The sequence below is a fragment of the Cornus florida genome, unplaced genomic scaffold, assembly GCF_030987335.1.
Source record: "Cornus florida cultivar Cherokee Brave unplaced genomic scaffold, ASM3098733v1 CherokeeBrave_3.0.0_Hap2_Chr08, whole genome shotgun sequence".
NCBI classification, from domain to species: Eukaryota; Viridiplantae; Streptophyta; class Magnoliopsida; order Cornales; family Cornaceae; genus Cornus; species Cornus florida.
In genome coordinates this window covers 24293055-24312689 of record NW_026775578.1, presented here as the reverse complement: position 1 = coordinate 24312689, position 19635 = coordinate 24293055, and the positions used below count along the sequence as shown (strand labels likewise).

General features: G+C 37.2%; 1 long non-coding RNA gene and 4 pseudogenes across 1 annotated transcript; 1 reads left to right on the top strand and 4 right to left on the bottom strand.

Moving 5' to 3' along the window:
* Positions 1 to 4: 4 nt before the first annotated feature.
* Positions 5 to 2518, bottom strand: LOC132270874 (UDP-glycosyltransferase 76B1-like; annotated as a pseudogene).
* A 230-nt stretch (positions 2519 to 2748) lies between these two features.
* LOC132270875 (cucumisin-like) lies at positions 2749 to 15854 on the top strand (annotated as a pseudogene).
* Positions 5106 to 6839, bottom strand: LOC132269886 (UDP-glycosyltransferase 76F1-like; annotated as a pseudogene).
* Positions 11342 to 12851, bottom strand: LOC132270876 (uncharacterized). Its single transcript, XR_009469594.1, has 2 exons — positions 12482 to 12851; positions 11342 to 11518 (listed from the first exon to the last, which is right to left on the bottom strand). It is a non-coding gene; the product is annotated as an uncharacterized LOC132270876 (long non-coding RNA).
* LOC132270873 (UDP-glycosyltransferase 76B1-like) lies at positions 15855 to 18378 on the bottom strand (annotated as a pseudogene).
* Positions 18379 to 19635: the final 1257 nt, after the last annotated feature.

Here is a 19635-nt window from a genome sequence, read left to right as displayed (position 1 = left end):
AAACTCGTGTAAGAGCATGTTTCCTTCAAAATGAAATAAAAGAGAAGCATGGTGTGTTTTGGATCAAAATGAAGAAATTGCCTCCTTTATTCGCTAGCAAGCCATTTGGCTTCCAAGCATATACATACAATCGAAATAAAGCACAAAGGTTCAATCAAAAAATTTGTGAATAAGCCCCAAATCAAAAAATAAGATTAGAATGACATGTAATTGACCAAACCCTCTAAGGATTGGTATGAAGAGCCACCTTTCTTGAGACAAAGATCTACCATTTCCTTCAAACACATTATTCGGTTTCTCATCTCTTCCCCTTCACTCTCCACTATTAGTTTTCTGATTGCTCTTTCCACCTCCCCTCTCTCCATCCCATTCTCCAATTGTATCCCAACTCTCCAAACATGACTTACGTATCTTGCATTCACAAGCTGGTCAGTAAAACAAGGGGAACAAATCATTGGAACTCCTTCACAAATGCTCTCTAATGTTGAATTCCATCCGTTATGAGTCCAAAAGCCTCCTGTGGCAGGATGAGCCAGTACATCTTGTTGGGGAGCCCATTTCACAATATGTCCCCTTCCACTCACAGCCTCCAGGAACCCATTTGGCAGTGGTTCAAGCCATTCTGAGCCACGTATAGTCCTGGTCGAACCACCCACAAGAACGGCTGCCTGCTGTTGGCTAGCACCCAAGCCATCTCCAAGAATTCAGTTACATCAATTATTGCAATACTCCCAAAGCTCACATAGATAACTGACTTGGGTGCTTGTGTGTCTAACCAAGATATGGAACTTGGGTCTTTTGCTAATAAGCTACTTGAGGAGGCTGGAAAGTACTTATGAAATGGGCCTATTGGGAAGATTGGGATGAGAAAGTGTTGGCGGAGTGTGACCAGTGCAGGTTGTTCAAGTTCTTCAAAGGAGTTCCAAATGACTCCAGAAGAAGCTTTGGTTGCTTTTACCATGCAATCCATTAGCTGATATATATCCTCTGGCTTCTTTGAGTCGATCACCGGAATGTCTTTTATTCTAAGTGGAGGAAGCAAATGAACTGGTGCTTCTGATTGTGAATCTGAAAAGAAGATTAGTAGATGAATATGAGTTCTATTGCATAACCATATCGTCTCTTCCAAAACAAACCATGATAAAACATCAATAGGAGTTTGAATGTCAACAATGCATATTTTACCAATATGGTTTTATTTACTCTTCTTCTCATCTTTGCACCACTTAAGGATTAAAGAACACTTCATCTTTAACACACTAGACATGAGCTTGAAGACTGTTTTTACTGCTATGTAAATGTAAAAATCAAAAATAAAAAAGAAGTAAAAAGGGTTTTAATTTTATATTTGTGACAACTGACAATTGGTAGATGGGAATCTTCGTTATGGAAATGCTAGAGATTGCTTATTTAATCGGTTCACACTTGTCCAAAATTTGGGAACAGCTGAGTTTGTTTTGAAGTAATATAATTTGTCGTTAGGTGGAAGAGAGAGCTGGTGGTATACTCATTTATTATATGAAAGATGAGTGTGAAGCATGTAGGCAAAGGAGATGATGCAGATTCACATGCAATACCACTTCTCCTCTTTGGCTTCTGCTAAGGGTTATCCAAGAAAACTCTATCTTTTTCTCAATTTACATTTGAACAAAATAATTTTAATACTAATTTTTCCTTTGATTACCATTTACAGGCAAAACACATTTTTTTCTGTATTTAACAAAACCAAAATTGAATAGTACTGTTTTTAAAAAATTAAAAGTAAAAATCATGTGTTAAAACTTAGGAAAATTCACTTTGCTTTATTGAAGATCCATTTGATAGATGGAAGAGCCAGGGGAAAAAGGAAAATGCACAACAGTTTCAAGAAATTTTTTTCCTTCCCTTTCTGTGGTGAATTCAAGTGGGACCTCAATGAAGTGTTTCATATGGAACAGTAGAGAAAAAGCAGAGTTAAGAATGGACCTTGAATTGGGAGGTAACCCTTTTCCCTCAGAAGTGGAAAGGCAGCAAAAGCAATAAAAGAACAGATATTACTAGTCCGTAACACGATCCTTGGGAGCTTAAGGCTATCAGCAACAGCTTGAGTGAAGTGCCAGATAGCATCTGTGATTAAGCAAGCAATAGGCTCTTCTGAAACACTAGATAACATTCGAGCCAAGCAATCGCGAAATGGGGTGATGCAGTTGACGTTGAGGAGTGTTGACAGAGCTATGACATCTGCCGTGGAAGCTTCGGTTTCCAGCAAGCTGTCAGGAATGGATTGGAAGGTGAAGTGAGGGTATTTGGAAGGTTTGGGAGAGTTGAATTGGGTGTGAATTACAGTGATATTGAAACCTCTGGAGTGGAGGATGTTTGCTAGCTGAAGCATGGGGTTTATGTGGCCTTGCAAGGGTACGGGGAAGACTAGCAATCTGCGGCCTGCCATCTGCTGCATTTGGGGCTCTGTTGAGACTTCCATGAAGTTTAGTTTTGGCTACTATGATGAGAGTTTTCCCCTATGGCTTTAAATAGAACTTGTCTAGCTATGAGTATCTAACCTCGTCTACTGGATGAGATCGATCCTCGTTGAGTCTTACTACATTGCATGCCAGTCTACGTCAATCTTGCATGCCTCCACATGTAAAATGCTCCGCGTCATTACATCAAATGTTATTTATTGATTTAGGATGTGGGCAGGGCCGGCCCTGGCCCAAGGCAACCAAGGCCTTGGGCCTCAAATTTTAGAGGGCCTCAAATTTTGAGGCCCACAGGGGATGTAAAAAAAAAAAAATTAAGTTAGGACACGTCAGGGTTGGCCTCAAATTTTACAGGCGTCAAATTTTGAGGCCAGGGGATGGAAAAAAAAAAAAAAAATTAAAGTTAAGGCAAGTTTCAGACGACACAATCTGCTTCGACACTCCGCAGGGCGCAGCCTCCGCTATCGCAGCAGGTGACAAGGTATGTTCATCCTCTCTCTCTCCTCTCTCCTCTCTCCTTTTGCATGAATCGACCTTTTATAACTGTTTCTTTCTTTCGTTCATCTCATCATTTGATTTGTTCTAGCTTTGGTTCGTTTGATTCGGGTCTTTGCCTTTGTTCCAATAGTGAAAAGTAGCTACCAAACTAGGGTTTTTTGTGTGTGTGTCACTGTGTGTGATGGTTATCAAAAGCTGAATGAATATATTATGGTTCTCTTAGTAGGTTAATAAATGTGTGCCTTTCTACATGTGTCTTTCATGGCGATCGAGTCCATAATCTATGGCAGGTACTTTTTTTTTTCCCTCTCCCTAATTCCACTCCAATCTCACAACAGCAGCAACCATACCCCTTTTCCTCATAATTTTTTGCATTTTCACATTCAATCCTACGAAAATTAAGGATCCCTTCTAGTGGGTTGAGCCTTTGAGGTAATAATTAACTTTTTCGATCTCTAAATTATGCTCATACTTAAAAGTGCCATATTAAGGTTTTTTTTATATTTTATTTTTATATGAAGATACATACCACCATTATTGATGTTATTTGAAGTTGGCTCAGCTAGAATTTCAGTTAATAATACTGTCAAAGCACTTGCCATCAGAGTGTACAAACACATGGAAATCAAGAGCAGGCTTTAACAAAACAAAAGTTTATGGTTTTTCTATTAATTTGCACAGGTCTTCTGTAGCAATGATTAATCAATCACTGCAACTAAAGTTGATTCCTCATCCTGAAATCAAGAAAGGGGTAATTGACTCCCAAAAAAAAAAAAAAAACACACAAAGTGTAGTGTAGTTAATACAAAGAGTGAAAGACAATACTATATATGATAGTGGATGCCACATATAACCTAAAAGTCCCACTACTTCTTCAGTACTACAAGTTCAGCGTCCTATAATATATATAGTCACCTCATCTCCACATATTTTTGTCATCTGTAATCATCAAATTTTAGTAGCTATATAAAGAATGAATGTAAAAGAAGCTGCAGTTTTCTGCTCTAGTAAACTGTTCTCTTCATTTTTTATTTTGTGCCTGTGAAAATTTTGCACTCTTTAATTGATAGATTTATTGTTATTAGTTAGCTGTCTTGTGCACATTACACATGCGCGCAATTATTTATTGGTGATGATAGATTTATAGTTATTAATTAGTTGTCTTATGCAAACTGCATAGGCGCACAATTATTTATTGGTGGTGATAAAAATTTATAGTTATTAGTTAGTTGTCTTAAGCATAATGCACATGCGCACAATTATTTATTGGTGGTGATAAATTTATAGTTATTAGTTAGTTGTCTTATGCGCACTGTACAGGCACACAATTATTTGTTGGTGGTGGCAAATTTATAGTTATTAGTTAGTTGTCTTATGCACAATGCACAGGCGCACAATTATATTAGTTATAGAATTTGAAAACATCGTATGAAAATTTCGCACTCTTATAATTTTTTTTTTGCGCGTGTAAAACTTAAGAGCCTCACATTTGAAAGTTCGCCTAGGGCCTCTCAAAATATTTGGAATCTCAGGGCCGGCCCGGGATGTGGGTGGTGGGGAATTGTGAATCATATTCAACTAACATCAAGGCCTTAATTATTGCTTCAAGATGTGAATGGTGTGTGGAATTGTGAATCGTATTCAACTAACATGAAGGCGTTAATTATTGATTCAGGATGTGGATGGTGTATAGATCCTGGCCAAGCCTGGTTTGTTCGATGGAGAATAAGAAGATTTTTTCCTGGGCTGAAATGACAAATTAAATCTTGTCTTCCACCCGCTGATTTCTTTGAAACATTTCGAAAAGTCATTTGTCCTTTTGAATTTTAATCACGTGAGTGAAACCATGAGAGTCAGAATGATTATTACTAAGTTGATTACCTCACCCATCGTGTAAAAGTTTCAGGGTTCCATCCAAATTATGATCTTAACGGTTACTCAGACCAATCTATAGAGACTCACTAGAAAGAGGCAAAATCATGTGAATGACCTATTTGATCAGAGGATAAAAAACTCATTCGATGAAATTTATTAGAAATCAGAAAACTAATGACTCTAGAATCTACAGAGTGTCTAACTCCTGTCAGGTCCTAATTAATGTTTGTGTTCCTTTCCTACATTGCTTCAAATTTGTCTGATCAGTTAATATAAAAATAATAAAACCAAACAAGCAACACATAATTATGTCCTGTCAAAAGTAGTGTTATAAGTAATACATTGCTGAGTAAAGAGGATTAAGTATCAAAATGATATGATTAAACTAATTAAGCTTTCAAGAAAATCATATGATGAGCCATCCTTCTATCCTTCTTTAGAGAGAAATGTACCTGTTCCTTCAAAATTAAAATTCTCTCTCTCATCTCTTCGCCTTCTTTCTCCATCATGAGTCTTTGAATGGCCCTCTCAATGTTCCCTCTGTCAAACACATTCTCTAGTTGCACCCCAACTCTCCAAACATGGCTTACATATCTGGCATTCACCATTTGATCACTGAAACAGGGCAGGCAAATCATAGGGACCCCTTCACAAATACTCTCTGACGTTGAATTCCATCTGTTACGGAGTCCAAAATGCTCCTACAGCCGGATGTGCCAGCACTTCCTGTTGAGGAGCCCATTTCACTATATGTGCCCTTCCATCCAACATCTCTAGGAACCCGTTTGGCAATGATTCCAGCCATTCCGAGCCATGGATCAGTCCAGGTCGAATAACCCACAAGAAGGGGTGCTTGCTATTTGATAGACCCCAAGCTATCTCCAAAAACTCCTTTTCATCCAATGCCGCTATACTCCCAAAGCTCACATATATGACAGACTTGGGTGCTTGAGTGTCTAGCCAGGATGTAGCACTTTGGTCTTGTGCTAATAAGCTACTAGAAAAGGCTTGGAAGTATTTGTGAAAAGGGCCTATTGGGAAGATTGGGATTGGAAAATCTTCGCGTGGTGTGGTCAATGCAGGTGGTTCGAGTTCTTCAAAAGAGTTCCAAATGAGTCCCAAAGAAGCCTTGGTTTCTTTGACCATGCTTTCTACTAGTTGATAAAGCAAGTCAGGGTTGAATGTCTTGATCACTGGAAGATCTCTGACCCGAAGAGGAGGCAGCTCTGGAACTGGCTCTTCCAACCGAGAATCTGACCACACACAAAGGCAAACAGAGAGAGATCACAAGACGGACTCAACAATGTTGTAATGCTTTGTGTTTAGCCAAATAGAGAGTCCAAACCAGAATCTGATATATTATAGTTTAATAAATTATCTCAAATAAAGCATCCATCAAAAGTCATATTTTTTGATAAGTCCATCAAAAGTCATATATGAACTGATGTTATTAAGATATCAGTTTTTTTTTTTTTTTGGTTGTTCCTTTCCCTTGTTACTATTGAAATTAATTGGCTTACAATCATTGAAGAAGAATGCTGTTCACAATTAGCTTTTACAAACAAATTTTGCAAGAAAAGACAGGTTTGAAGGTGGTGATAGATGTAATTAAGTTAATCTTAAACTACCTTTGGCCGTAAATATTTGTTTGAAAGATTCATTCCCATGTTCAGCATAACTCAACAAACTTGATCCAGTAAACAGAACTCATTTCTTTTCCAAAGCCAAACAACCTTAATTTAGACAATAACATGGCAAGGCTTTATTGATTAGTTCAAATTTTCAGACAGAAAGAACCACACAAGCTTAACCTTTAACATAGCATGAAGCTCCAGCCATTGCAGTCATAAACCTTCCCCAAGGACACACGATATATATATGTAGTGTCACATAGATTGTGAACAATTTAAATTTACCTTGAATTGGGAGGTAACACTTTTCCAAAGTGGAAAGGAAGCAAAACCCCAAAAGGAATATCAGAGGAAGAATGGGGCAGTGCATCATCATCGTTGCAGAGAAATGAAATAACTTTAGGGTTTGTTTTTTTGTTGACATAAATGGGTCTGTCAGTTGGGGGAATATGGGCCATTTTTTTCTTGTGCTTTTCACTCAGAGATAATAGTCATCATGTGTTTTATAAATGAGCTTTATGTTGTATTATTATTTCAATGGGTCAAAAAATTGTTATGGGCTGGATCAAAAACTTGGCTGATAAATGAGTTTATTCACAAGCCTAACATTGTGAGCCTAAACAATGGCTGAACTCGGCTATTAAATGAGCTCAAAATAAGTGCTCAAACTTGACTCGTTTGCTATACAAACAAGTCCAAACTCACGAACTCTTCAAGACTTCTCAAGCTCAGACACACGTTTTTAGAATGAAGCCCCATATGGGGCTAGATAGAGTATGGAAAAAGTTTTAACTGAGTTTTGTGCTATGAAAACGCTTCCAAATCAAGGTAGCCTATGTAGGACATGTGACATGAGTATCCAAGGGCAGATCAAGCCTTTCTGAATGGGGTGGGCTAACTTTGGATTGGGCTACCATTATTATTGTTATTATTATTATTATTTTGGGGTAGGTTGAAGCCCAAATTCGCCCACCCTTGGATCCGCCCTTGTGAGTATCTCCAAGGGAACCAAACAGGGTTGGCTCGTTTGAGGTTTGAGGTTAAATAAATAAATAAATGCCTTTTTAATATGTAATATATTAATATCAAATAATAATTAATTGTGTTTATTTAAAAATCATCCTTCCTTTTTTTTTTAGATCAAAGTTACTAATTAAATTCTTGTATTCAAGTTTTCCTAAAGATTTTTTTTTTTTTCAATCAATCTATAACATGGAATGAGAGGAGGGCTAAAAAAGAAAGTTAGATAAGGATAGAAAATACAAGTTTTATTTTTGGGGTCGCTATTAAGGATTAGGATCCTCTAAGTTAAAAACTTTCTACATTATTCTAAGTTGAATTACTAAGACATGGACATGTGGAGTTTTATACAAATCAACTGTTTATATCATGCCACATAAGTTTATTAAATAAAATTACGAAAGTGATGTCGATTTAGGAACACAAGAATATATGGCATCTACTAGCACTGTCGTCACCAACACTCTCTCTCAATGTTCTTCTATCTAGAGAGGCTCCCTTATGGATTTCCTCTCTTTGTTTTTGTGGCATGATTTTAGAACCCGATTTTGATTACAACAACCTTACTTGTAAGCCTTTGTTAGAAGTTATCAAATTTGTCTTGAATTTTAGGATTTTGATTTGCTTTTTTAAAGTTTTTTTTTTTTTTTCTCTTTCTCCTGCAAAATCTTGAGAAGGTCTGTATTTTAAATTGTATTTTAAATTTTGTATAAGAATTTTGTTGATAAAGTTCTTGCTTCGAAAAAAAAAAAAAAAATTGTGCATATAAGGTTGTGTGTTTTTTATTTGGTGAATTTAAGTGTATATGGTTTTTCACTCCATAACCTGAGAAAAAGAGCACCTTAAGGAATCAGACAATTACAAAGCAAAACTCAATCAAGGTGATAGGGCAGATCTAGGGGATAGAGTTTTCAGTCCAAAAAGAATATGAAAACCTCCTCCATACAATTATAATGGGAGTTTTCAGACGCGTGTAGAGAGAGAATGAGTTGGAGACGCCGTTAATACACGATGTGTTTTCTTCATTTCTAAAACAACACCATTTTTTAAAGAGAAGTGATAGGTCTTCCAACCTCAATTGCTGATTTTTCTTCCGAATATAACGTGACTGGGAATGAGTCGATACATTGCATCTCATACCATTGCATTGGATATACTTGAGATTGAATCGTTATGCTGTATTATTTCCCGACATTGTATGATCTCCATTTCCCATTGGCCTATGCTTTGTTTGGATTCACAAGGACACAAGATGTGTGTCTTAAGTGTCACCTGCTGAGCTTTATGCTCACTCTACTATTTATATTATTTTTTTCAGGTCTTGGAAATGAACTGGTGGACGACAATCCACCTCAAGCTTGAAAGTTGTTAGAAGGTTGTATGCTATTTTGTATTTTGACCGTTCTATGTATATTCGTAGTTATGGAAATGTAACTAAGTTAGTATTCATGGCCTTGTAACTTAAGAACGAACTTATCTTTTGTTTGATGTAAATGAAACTAATGGAATTATGGTATATGTTTCCATGCAATTGTATCATGTAACATTGTAGGACAGGGACTTTAAATATTAATCTTGTATTTTGGGACTGTAATTATGATAATTTAGATTAATTGGTGTGTAGATGTTCCACCATGAGAGGAACTATGTTGAGGTATAATGAACGGATGAATGGGATGCTGGATGATTTTATATGTTTTGTGTATTGGGACACGTTGTTGAAGGTCCATTTTTAGAGGAGGTTATGCCGAATTTTTTTTAAATTTTGGCATCAGTTAAGGTCGTTACATATTTGTTTGTAACAAAAAAAAAAAAAAAAAAAAAAAAAAAAAAAAAAAAAAGGTTGAACGGGTTAGCCCGTCCAATCCGAACACATTTGGACTTGGGTTACTGTCAAAGTCCAAATTTTTTGACATTAGACTGGCCCAATCCAACCTGACTTTGGGTTGAGGTTGGGTTGGGACCGGGTTGAGTTCGGCCTGCCCAACTTGCAGCTTTACTTTTTATAAGGCCAAGATGCTGACAGTGAGGTTTTGAAGATGATACCATAGATATGTATTTGAACTTATATTGTGTTAACATAAGCACACACACAGATGGAGATTAATTATTTGATATTGTTTTAGAAACATAAATGCTGACAGAATTAGTTAAAATTGATCATTTAATTTGTGGTTGCAGGTATACATTGTGTACATGGGTGACCGTCCCAAAGGTGATGTCTCTGCATCATCCCTTCATACGAGCATGCTACAAGAAGTTGTTGGCAGGTCACTACATATACTTGTATATATGTGTTTATAGCATATACCATATTTTAACATGTGAAAAGGCAGTAGATAATATGATCTTGAGTGGTGCACGTAATGTGGTAATCACAAAATTGAACATGCTTAATGCAATTTCTTGTCACATTTGCATTGAATCCTACTAGCACAAATTGTTAAACACGAAGTAAAAAAAGAAGCAAATTTCTTATTCTTGCACTGGCTAAGCAAATTGTGGTTGTCAATATTTTTTTTTCTTCCATTTTCCTTTTTGTTTTTAAAATCCTCTTATGTATCATCACCGTCCTCTTCAATCAGCAAACAAAAAACTCTGTTAGTCAATTAGATCTTACAAATTTCTTTTGTCAATGAGAGTACATCTATGTATTTCATCTTTTGAACAACACGTGTTTCGAAGCAGTCAAAAATGAAGAAATATGGTGTACTTATCCTCTAGAAATTTTCTTTTTGATAAGTAAGAAAGTCTGTAGGTCAAAAACAATTGAGGGAGAGGTTTCCCTGTTTACAAGAACCTCTAGATGGCTACTATACGCTAGTATGCGAATTGAGGAGACATTTATTTAAAATTATGTAACAAATTTTAACGATGATTGGAAAGGTGGGTAATTATTATTCAATCCACTTCATATGTAGTTAATTACCTATAATTACATTAAAATAGCCGTTTACGAATTGACATTTCGATTTCAAGTTTTTGACATGTACCTAACGAACAACTAATTAAATTGATCTTTCTTACATATAGGACATGCACAATAATCACATACATCCCAAATAATTTATATTAACAAACATCTTTAATGATTGGCATTCAACAGTAGGGCATCAGAATCTTTACTTTATAGCTACAACAGGAGCTTTAATGGGTTTGTAGCAAAGCTGTCGAAGGAAGAGAAGGAGAAAATAGCGAGTGGGTGATTTATAATTTTCATTTAATTACGTTATATATCCCATATATGTTTGTTTGTCCTCAGCCCCCTCCTCTCTTAATTAACTCCGCTTTTAACTTATAAATTAAAAAATTACAGGCATGGAAGGAGTAGTGTCAGTGTTCCCTAATGAAAAGATGGAACTCCACATAACAAGGTCATGGGACTTCATGGCCTTCCCACAACAAGTTCCAAGAAGCCCAGTTGAAAGCGACATCATTATCAGAGTGCTTGACACTGGGATTTGGCCTAAATCTGATAGTTTCGATGGCACGGGAATTGGTCCACCTCCAAGCAAATGGAGGGGCTCTTGCCAATTCTTGCCAACAGATTTCATTTGCAACAAGTACATACATACCCCGGCAATAAATTATATGATTGCATGGATATATATATATATACACTGTAACGACCCTAGCTGATGGCAAGAATTTTACAAAAAATTCGGTATAACCTCCCCTAAAAATGGACCTACCGTAACCTGTTTAAATTCATTTTTTAACCTATCATGGCTCAAATTCCGAATTCACGACAATAGAAGATGATGATACACAATCAAATGATCTCAATAATACTTCAAACTAGTATTACTCTCCCCATTCATCAATAAGGTTTACATGTTAACAAATTCACATCCAAAATATCATCAAATATCTTAATTACATTACATGACAAAGTTTTTGCAAAATATACATATACACCTTCACACTTTTAGTGCTTTGCAAAAATAATGGGAGATATACAAAAGACACAAAAGTGAGCTTCTGGTATCGCTCAAGCTTGAGGTGGGTTGTCGTTCACCAGTTCTTTTCCAAGACCTGAAAAAAATGTATAAATAGTAGGGTGAGCTATATGCTCAATAGGTGACACTTAAGACACAAATCTTGTGTCCTTGTGAATTCAAGCAAAGCATAGGCCAATGGGAGATAGGGATCATACAATGTAGGGGATCAAATACAACATACAATTCAATTCCAATTATAAACAATGCAATGCAATGCAATGCATGTCAATGACACTCCCCATTTTCATTCTCAAAACCATCACTTTCAAACGTTAATACAGCCCGCCCTTTGGTAACCCCGCCGCGACACGAGAGGAGGATTGACTAGTGTCCCTGACCCTTGGTAACCCCGAGGCGTCATTATGGGGCCTAGCTAGCTCAACCACACTAGGGCGACTCCCTAGTCCCCTCTAGGCTATATTAACCTCCGGCTCGTTGGTAACCCCGCAGCGACCTGGTTTATCAAAACCATTTCACAAAAACTATCATCTCCCAAAAATTTCTCATTTTCATTTCAAGACAAATTCTCCCATTTCATGCATCCCAATGACATGTCCAAGAATGTACATATAATCTCAATATCATGACAATGTGAAATTTTGGCATAATACAATTAAGCATGGTCTCATACATCACTTTCAGCAAGTTTACACATGGTGGACATAAACTCAACACATAGGCAAGTTTTTCACATAATACATCACATGTGCATAAACATACATTTCTCTAGACAACATTAAAATAATCATTAACACAATTAATCCCCAAGTAAAGCATGTTAGCACATAAAAGAGGTGTAATTCACAAAAAAACACCACAAAGCCATCATCTATACTTGATTTTCACATAGACAAGTCATAACCCTAAGACATGAATTTTTTTTAAACATCACTTACACCTCATTGAAGCAATTAATTCTCAAATTTAGCATGTCTAGCACAACAAAAGAGCATAACTCACAATGGAACAAGAAGAGAGTGGATTAAGATGCCCCTACCTCCCCCTAGAAAATGGGTCCTCAAATTCGAGCTCCAAGGAAGGTAGCAAAACTGGAATTGCTGGTACTAGAACGTAGAGCTCATCACACTCGTCGTTTTGCCTCAAACGGCACCTAAATCCGGCAAGGATTGAGAGAGTAATCAAGGGTTAAAGCTTGAAGTGAAAAAAAAAAAAGAAAAAAGGAAAAGAGAAGGAGCCGAGAGCAACAGTCGGGAGAAAGAGAGAGAAAAAGAACAGAGACTAACTTGGTCTCTTAATTCATTTAAAAGGAACGTGGGTCCCACCTCTCTTTTTCTAATTTCTTTTTCTCTTTCTTTTTTTTTTTCTTTTAATACACACCGCACACACGGGCATATATATATAAAGGCACAAACATTACACACACACACACACACAATTAATTGCTTGTGTTATCTGCCACTAAAATTTTGAATACTTTGCAGTAAAATTATAGGAGCTAAATACTTCCTTATAGAAGGACCAATCCCTAAAGTAGATTATGGTTCACCAAGAGATAGAAATGGTCATGGGACACACGTTGCATCTACAGCAGCTGGGCGCTTAGTGAACGACGCAAGTTTATTAGGGCTGGGCAAAGGTACAGCGAGGGGAGGGGTTCCCTCAGCTTGGATTGCTGTGTACAAGGTATGTTGGACTGATGGGTGTTCAGATGCGGATCTCCTTGCAGCAGTTGATAATGCAATTGCTGATGGAGTTGAAATTATATCAATTTCTGTTGGAGTACCTTCCCTGGACAAACCCCCCTTAAATTACTTCCAAGATCCCATAGCCATTGGAGCTTTCCATGCTATGAAGAACGGAATACTCACATCCAATTCTGCCGGTAATTTAGGTCCTTTGTCTGAAAGCATCAGAAATTACTCACCATGGTCTCTCTCAGTGGCTGCAAGCACCATAGAAAGTTTGAGACACGGGTTCAGTTGGGCAACAACATGTCTTATGAGGAGGTGAGCAAGCTAGCTTGTCATCTCACCTCTACTTATATGTGTGTGTGTGTGTGTGTGTGTTCACCTTATGTTGGCCTCTGCGATTCAAATGCGCCTTGTTATGTAGTTCTAAACTCTTTTTACATGTAGGAAGTCTCTATAATCACTTTCGAGCTCAAGGATCAGTGCCCTCTAGTTTATGGTGGGGATATACACAATACTCGAACTGGTTTTGATGGATCCAAATCCAGGTACGGTAATAGAGAAAATATAATATCAAAAAAATTAAACATTTATAATAATGATGATATAATGAGAATCTAGCTTAATCATATATAATTGAGGATTGTGGATTGTGGAAAACGCATAATAATTGGTCATGAAATGCAGGTACTTCACCGCAGACTCATTTGACCAACATTTCAATTCTACTGCGGCAACCATAGACAGAAACTTTGTGAAAGGGGTTCAGTTGGGCAACAATATGGTTTATATGGTGAGCAAATATATTTATTACATACAATCCTACTCAGACTTCCAAAAAAATTTCACAATACTCCCTTTAACTAAAAATCTGACCTAAAACCACCCTCTCTGAAATAATGAATGAGTCACAACTCATCAGCTACCCATTATAGGGATATCTGTTTGATTTATGCCATCTAATGAATTTGCCTTTTAAATGTGCTTTATAAACTCTTTTGACATGTAGGGAGTCTCTATAAACACTTTTGAAGTCGACTATCCGTACCCTCTAGTTTATGCTGGGGATGTACCGAATACTGAAGTCGGTTTTAGTGGAGACCAATCCAAGTAAGAAACAAAAAAAAATGTTGATCAAATTTTCTCAATTTGAGGATTGGAAAATGCACTAAAAATGACATGAAATGCAGGTATTGCAACATCCCAAACTCGCTGAACATACTTTCAGTGAGTGGCAAAACCGTTCTATGTGAAAAAGATAGTAACGGAGCAGTAGCATTCCACGCGGGTGCAATCGGTACCATAACAACGTCCGATGAAGACTTTGGAGATTCTACCCATTCTTACCCTTTGCCTGCCTCCTACTTGGGCTTGAACGATGCCACTCAGGTTTTTAATTACATAAAATCAACAAGGTACATAGATTTGAAGACTATTTTTTCTTTAAACAAAACACATTTAATGACTTGGATAAACGTACTTACTCTACAGTAATCCTACCGCAATTATAAAGAAGAGTATCGAGACTATAGACCATTTGGCTCCATATGTTGCTTCATTTTCATCAAGGGGGCCAAACCCAATTGCAAGGGACATTCTCAAGGTATGTTACACACACACACAGATATATATATATATATATATATTTGTGTGTGTTCTGGTTTAAAATTGCAACACTTTGTTCAATCTTGTGCAGCCTAACTTAACTGCTCCTGGAGTGTCCATTGTTGCTGCTTGGCCACAGGGCACCAGTGTGACGGGAATTCAGGAAGACCCAAGAGTAGTTTCATACAATATAATCTCCGGCACATCCATGGCTTGCCCACATGTAACCGCAGTAGCTACCTATGTGAAATCTTTTAATCCTGGATGGTCTCCTACTGCTATTAAATCTGCTCTTATGACAACCGGTAATTAAATAACAATTAATTTCTCTTAAGGGAAGTTGTCAAGCAATCCCAAACAAAAAGAATGGAAATATTAGTGAAGACTATTAATGTTATGTATTAGAATACATATATTATTTGTAGCTAACTAGCCTAACATGCCCCTGTTGGCTTCTTTTGTTCTTTGCAACTCATCCAATGAGAAGTGTCACAAATCCTGATGCCGAGTTTGCATACGGGGCAGGTCATATTGATCCATTAAAAGCAGTAAAACCTCGTTTAGTATATGATGCCGGAGAGCTTGACTATGTGAAGTTTTTGTGTGGCCAAGGTTATAGCACTCAGTTATTGCAAATTGTCACTGGAGACAATAGCAGTTGCTCTGCGGCCAACACTGAACTGTTTGGGATCTAAATTATCCTACTTTTGCTCTGACTTCTCAGACTAACCAACCCATCACCCGTGTCTACCAAAGGACCGTCACAAATGTTGGTTCACCGGTGTCCACTTACAGGGCAACTGTGGTAGCCCCCACGCACCTTCAGATCCAAGTTGTGCCGAATGTCCTTACTTTTAACTCACTAGATCAGGGGCAGTCCTTTGTGGTTACTGTCACAGCCACATTTATAGATAATAAAGTAATTTCAGGGTCATTGGTGTGGTCTGATGGTGTGCATCAAGTGAGGAGCCCCATTGTGGCACATTCTTCTTTTGTGGCACATTCTTCCTCTTGAAAATAATATATGCTTGCACCATATATAAACTCTTGTGTATGAGCATGTTTCCTAGCTACAAAATGAAATAAAAGAGAAGCATGGTGTGTTTTGGATCAAAATGAAGAAATTGCCTCCTTTATTCACAGCTAGCTAGCCATTTGGCTTCAAAGTATATACAATGGTAGTAGAGCACAAAGGTTCAATCAAAAAAATTTGTGAATAAGCCCCAAGTCATAACATACGATTAGAATGACAACACGTAATTGACCAAACTCTCTAAGGATTGGTATGAAGAGCCACCTTTCTTGAGACAAAGATCTACATTTTTTTTCAAACACATTATTCTGTTTCTCATCTCTTCCCCTTCACTCCCCACTATTAGTTTTCTGATTGCTCTTTCCACCTCCCCTCTCTCCATCCCATTCTCCAATTGTATCCCAACTCTCCAAACATGACTTACGTATCTTGCATTCACAGGCTGGTCACCCAAACAAGGGGAACAAATCATTGGAACTCCTTCACAAATGCTCTCTAATGTTGAATTCCATCCGTTGTGAGTCCAAAAGCCTCCTGTGGCAGGATGAGCCAGTACATCTTGTTGGGGAGCCCATTTCACAATATGTCCCCTTCCACTAACAGCCTCCAGGAACCCATTTGGCAGTGGTTCAAGCCATTCTGAGCCACGTATTAGTCCTGGTCGAACCACCAACAAGAATGGCTGCCTGCTGTTTGCTAGCCCCCAAGCCATCTCCAAGAATTCAGTTACATCAATTATTGCAATACTTCCAAAGCTCACATATATAACCGACTTGGGCGCTTGTGTGTCTAACCAAGATATGGAACTTGGGTCTTGTACTAATAAGCTACTTGAGGAGGCTGGAAAATACTTATGAAATGGGCCTATTGGGAAGCTTGGGATGAGAAAGTGTTTGGCGGAGTGTGACCAGTACAGGTTGTTCAAGTTCTTCAAAGGAGTTCCAAATGAGTCCAGAAGAAGCTTTGGTTGTTTTTACCATGCAATCCACTAGCTGATATATATCCTCTGGGTTCTGTGAGTCGATCATCGGAATGTCTTTTATTCTGAGTGGAGGAAGCAAATGAACTGGTGCTTCTGATTGTGAATCTGAAAAGAAGATCAGTAGATGAATGAGTTATATTGCATAAGCATATCGGTATCTTCCAAAACAAACCATGATAAAACATCAATTGGAGTTTGAATGTCAACAATATATATATATATATATATATATATATATATATATATATATTGTTAATATATTACCATATATATATATATTACCAATAGGGTTTTATTTACTCTTCTTCTCATCTTTGCACCACTGAAGGATTAAAGAACACTTCATCTTTAACACACTAGACATGAGCTTGAAGACTGTTTTTACTGCTATATAAATGGAAAAATAAAAAATAAAAAAGAAGTAAAAAGTGTTTTAATTTAATACTTGTGACAACTGACAATTGGTAGATGGAATCTTTTTTTTTCGAAAATCGGTAGATGGGAATCTTCATTATGGAAATGATAGAGATTGCTTATATAATTGGTCCACACTTGTCCAAAAAATGGGACCAGCTGAGTTTGTTTTGAAGTAATATAATTTGTGGTTAGGTGGAAGAGGGAGCTGGTGCTATACTCAATTATTATATGAAAGATGAGTGTGAAGCATGCAGACAAAAGAGATGACGCAGATTCACATGCAATACCACTTCTAGCTTCTCCTCTTCGGCATCTGTTAAAGGGTTATCCAAGAAAACTATTTATCTTTTTCTCAATTTTCATTTGAACAAAATAATTTTAATACTAATTTTTCCTTTGATTACCATTTACAGGCAAAATCCAATTTTTTTCTGTATTTAACAAAACCAACATTGAATGGTACTGTTTAAAAAAAGAAAATGGTGTGTTAAAATTTAGGAAAATTCACTTTGCTTTATTGAAGATCCAGATGGAAGCGCCAGGGAAAAAAGGAAAAAGCACAACAGTTTCAAGAAATTTTTTTCCTTCCCTTTCTGTGGTGAATTCAAGTGGGACCTCAATGAAGTATTTCATATGGAACAGTAGAGAAAAAGCAGAGTTAAGAATGGACCTTGAATTGGGAGGTAACCCTTTTCCCTCAGAAGTGGATAGGCAGCAAAAGCAATAAAAGAAGAGATATTACCAGTCCGTAACACAATCCTTGGGAGCTTAACGCTATCAGCAACTGCTTGAGTGAAGTGCCAGAGAGCATCTGTGATTAAGCAAGCAATAGGATCTTCTGAAACACTAGATAACATTCGAGCCAAACAATCGCGAAATGGGGTGATGCAGTTGACGTTGAGGAGTGTTAACAGAGCTATGACATCTGCCGTGAAAGCTTCGGTTTCCAGCAAGCTGTCAGGAATGGATTGGAAGGTGAAGTGAGGGTATTTGGAAGGGTTGGGAGAGTTGAATTGGGTGTGAATTACAGTGATATTGAAACCTCTGGAGTGGAGGATGTTTGCTAGCTGAAGCATGGGGTTTATGTGGCCTTGCAAGGGTACTGGGAAGACTAGCAATCTGCGGCCAGGCATCTGCTGCATTTGGGGCTCTGTTGAGACTTCCATGAAGTTTGGTTTTGGCTACTATGATGAGAGTTTTCCCCTATGGTTTTAAATACAATTTGTCCATGAGTATCTAATCTGTCTACTGGATGAGATGGATCCACGTGAGTCTTACTACATTGCATGTCTTGTTTCCACGTGTAAAGAGCTGGTTTGCTGTTTCGAACTCGTAACCTCCGCATCATTACAAAACTTTATAGCCTTCAATTAAGTCCATGTCAACACTAACAATAAATTAATATGACTGGAGCTATTCAATCATATTCAACTAACATCAAATGTTATCTACTGATTTAGGATGTGGGTGGTGTGGAATTGTGAATCATATTCAACTAACATCAACGCGTTAGTTATTGATTCAGGATGTGGATTGTGGAGCCCAAGCCTGGTTTGTTCGATGGAGAGTAAGAAGATTTTTTCCTGAACTGAAACGACATATTAAATCTTGTCTTACACCGCGGATTTCGTTAAAACATTTCCAAAAGTCATTTCATCTTTCCAATTTGAATCACCTCAAATCATGATTGAAACCATGAGTCAGAATGATTATTACTAAGTTGATTACCTCAATTGTTGTGTAAAAGTTTCAGTGTTCCATCTAAATTATGATCTTAATGGTTAGTCAGACCAATCTATAGAGACTCACTAGAAAGAGGCAAAATCATGTGAAGTGACCTATTTGATCATCCATGGAGGATAAAGAACTCATTCGATGAAATTTATTAGAAATCAGATAACTAATGACTCTAGAATCTACATTCGGTGTCTAACTTCTATCAGGTCCTAATTAACGTTTGTGTTCCTTTCCTACATTGCTTCAAAATTTGTCTGATCAATTAATATAAAAAAATTAAAAATAAATAAAAAACAAACAAGCAACACATAATTATGTCCTGTCAAAAGTAGTGCTATAAATAATGGTACGGTGGGCCATTCCCAACCATTTCTTGAATGTAACACAACCATTACAATATAGTGAATTGAGCTCATGGAAGCAGTCGCCGGGACTCGTGAGAGAGTGGAGACTTTTATATTGGCATTGGCAGCCGAGCTTTGGGTCAAACTAAGACACCCATACAATCTGACTACTCTCTAATCTTTAAAATTCTACATTTCATATAGGTTTCTAATATTCAAGTTTTCCATATATGTTGAATTCTCAGTCATGTGTATCCTACATTTAAATTACAACTAATATTTATTAATTTTGACCCTTAGGCACGCACATCCACTATACCATGGTCTTGTATTTCTCTGCTATGAAGCTGAATGCCAAATGAAATAAGAAGAGAATTTTTAACA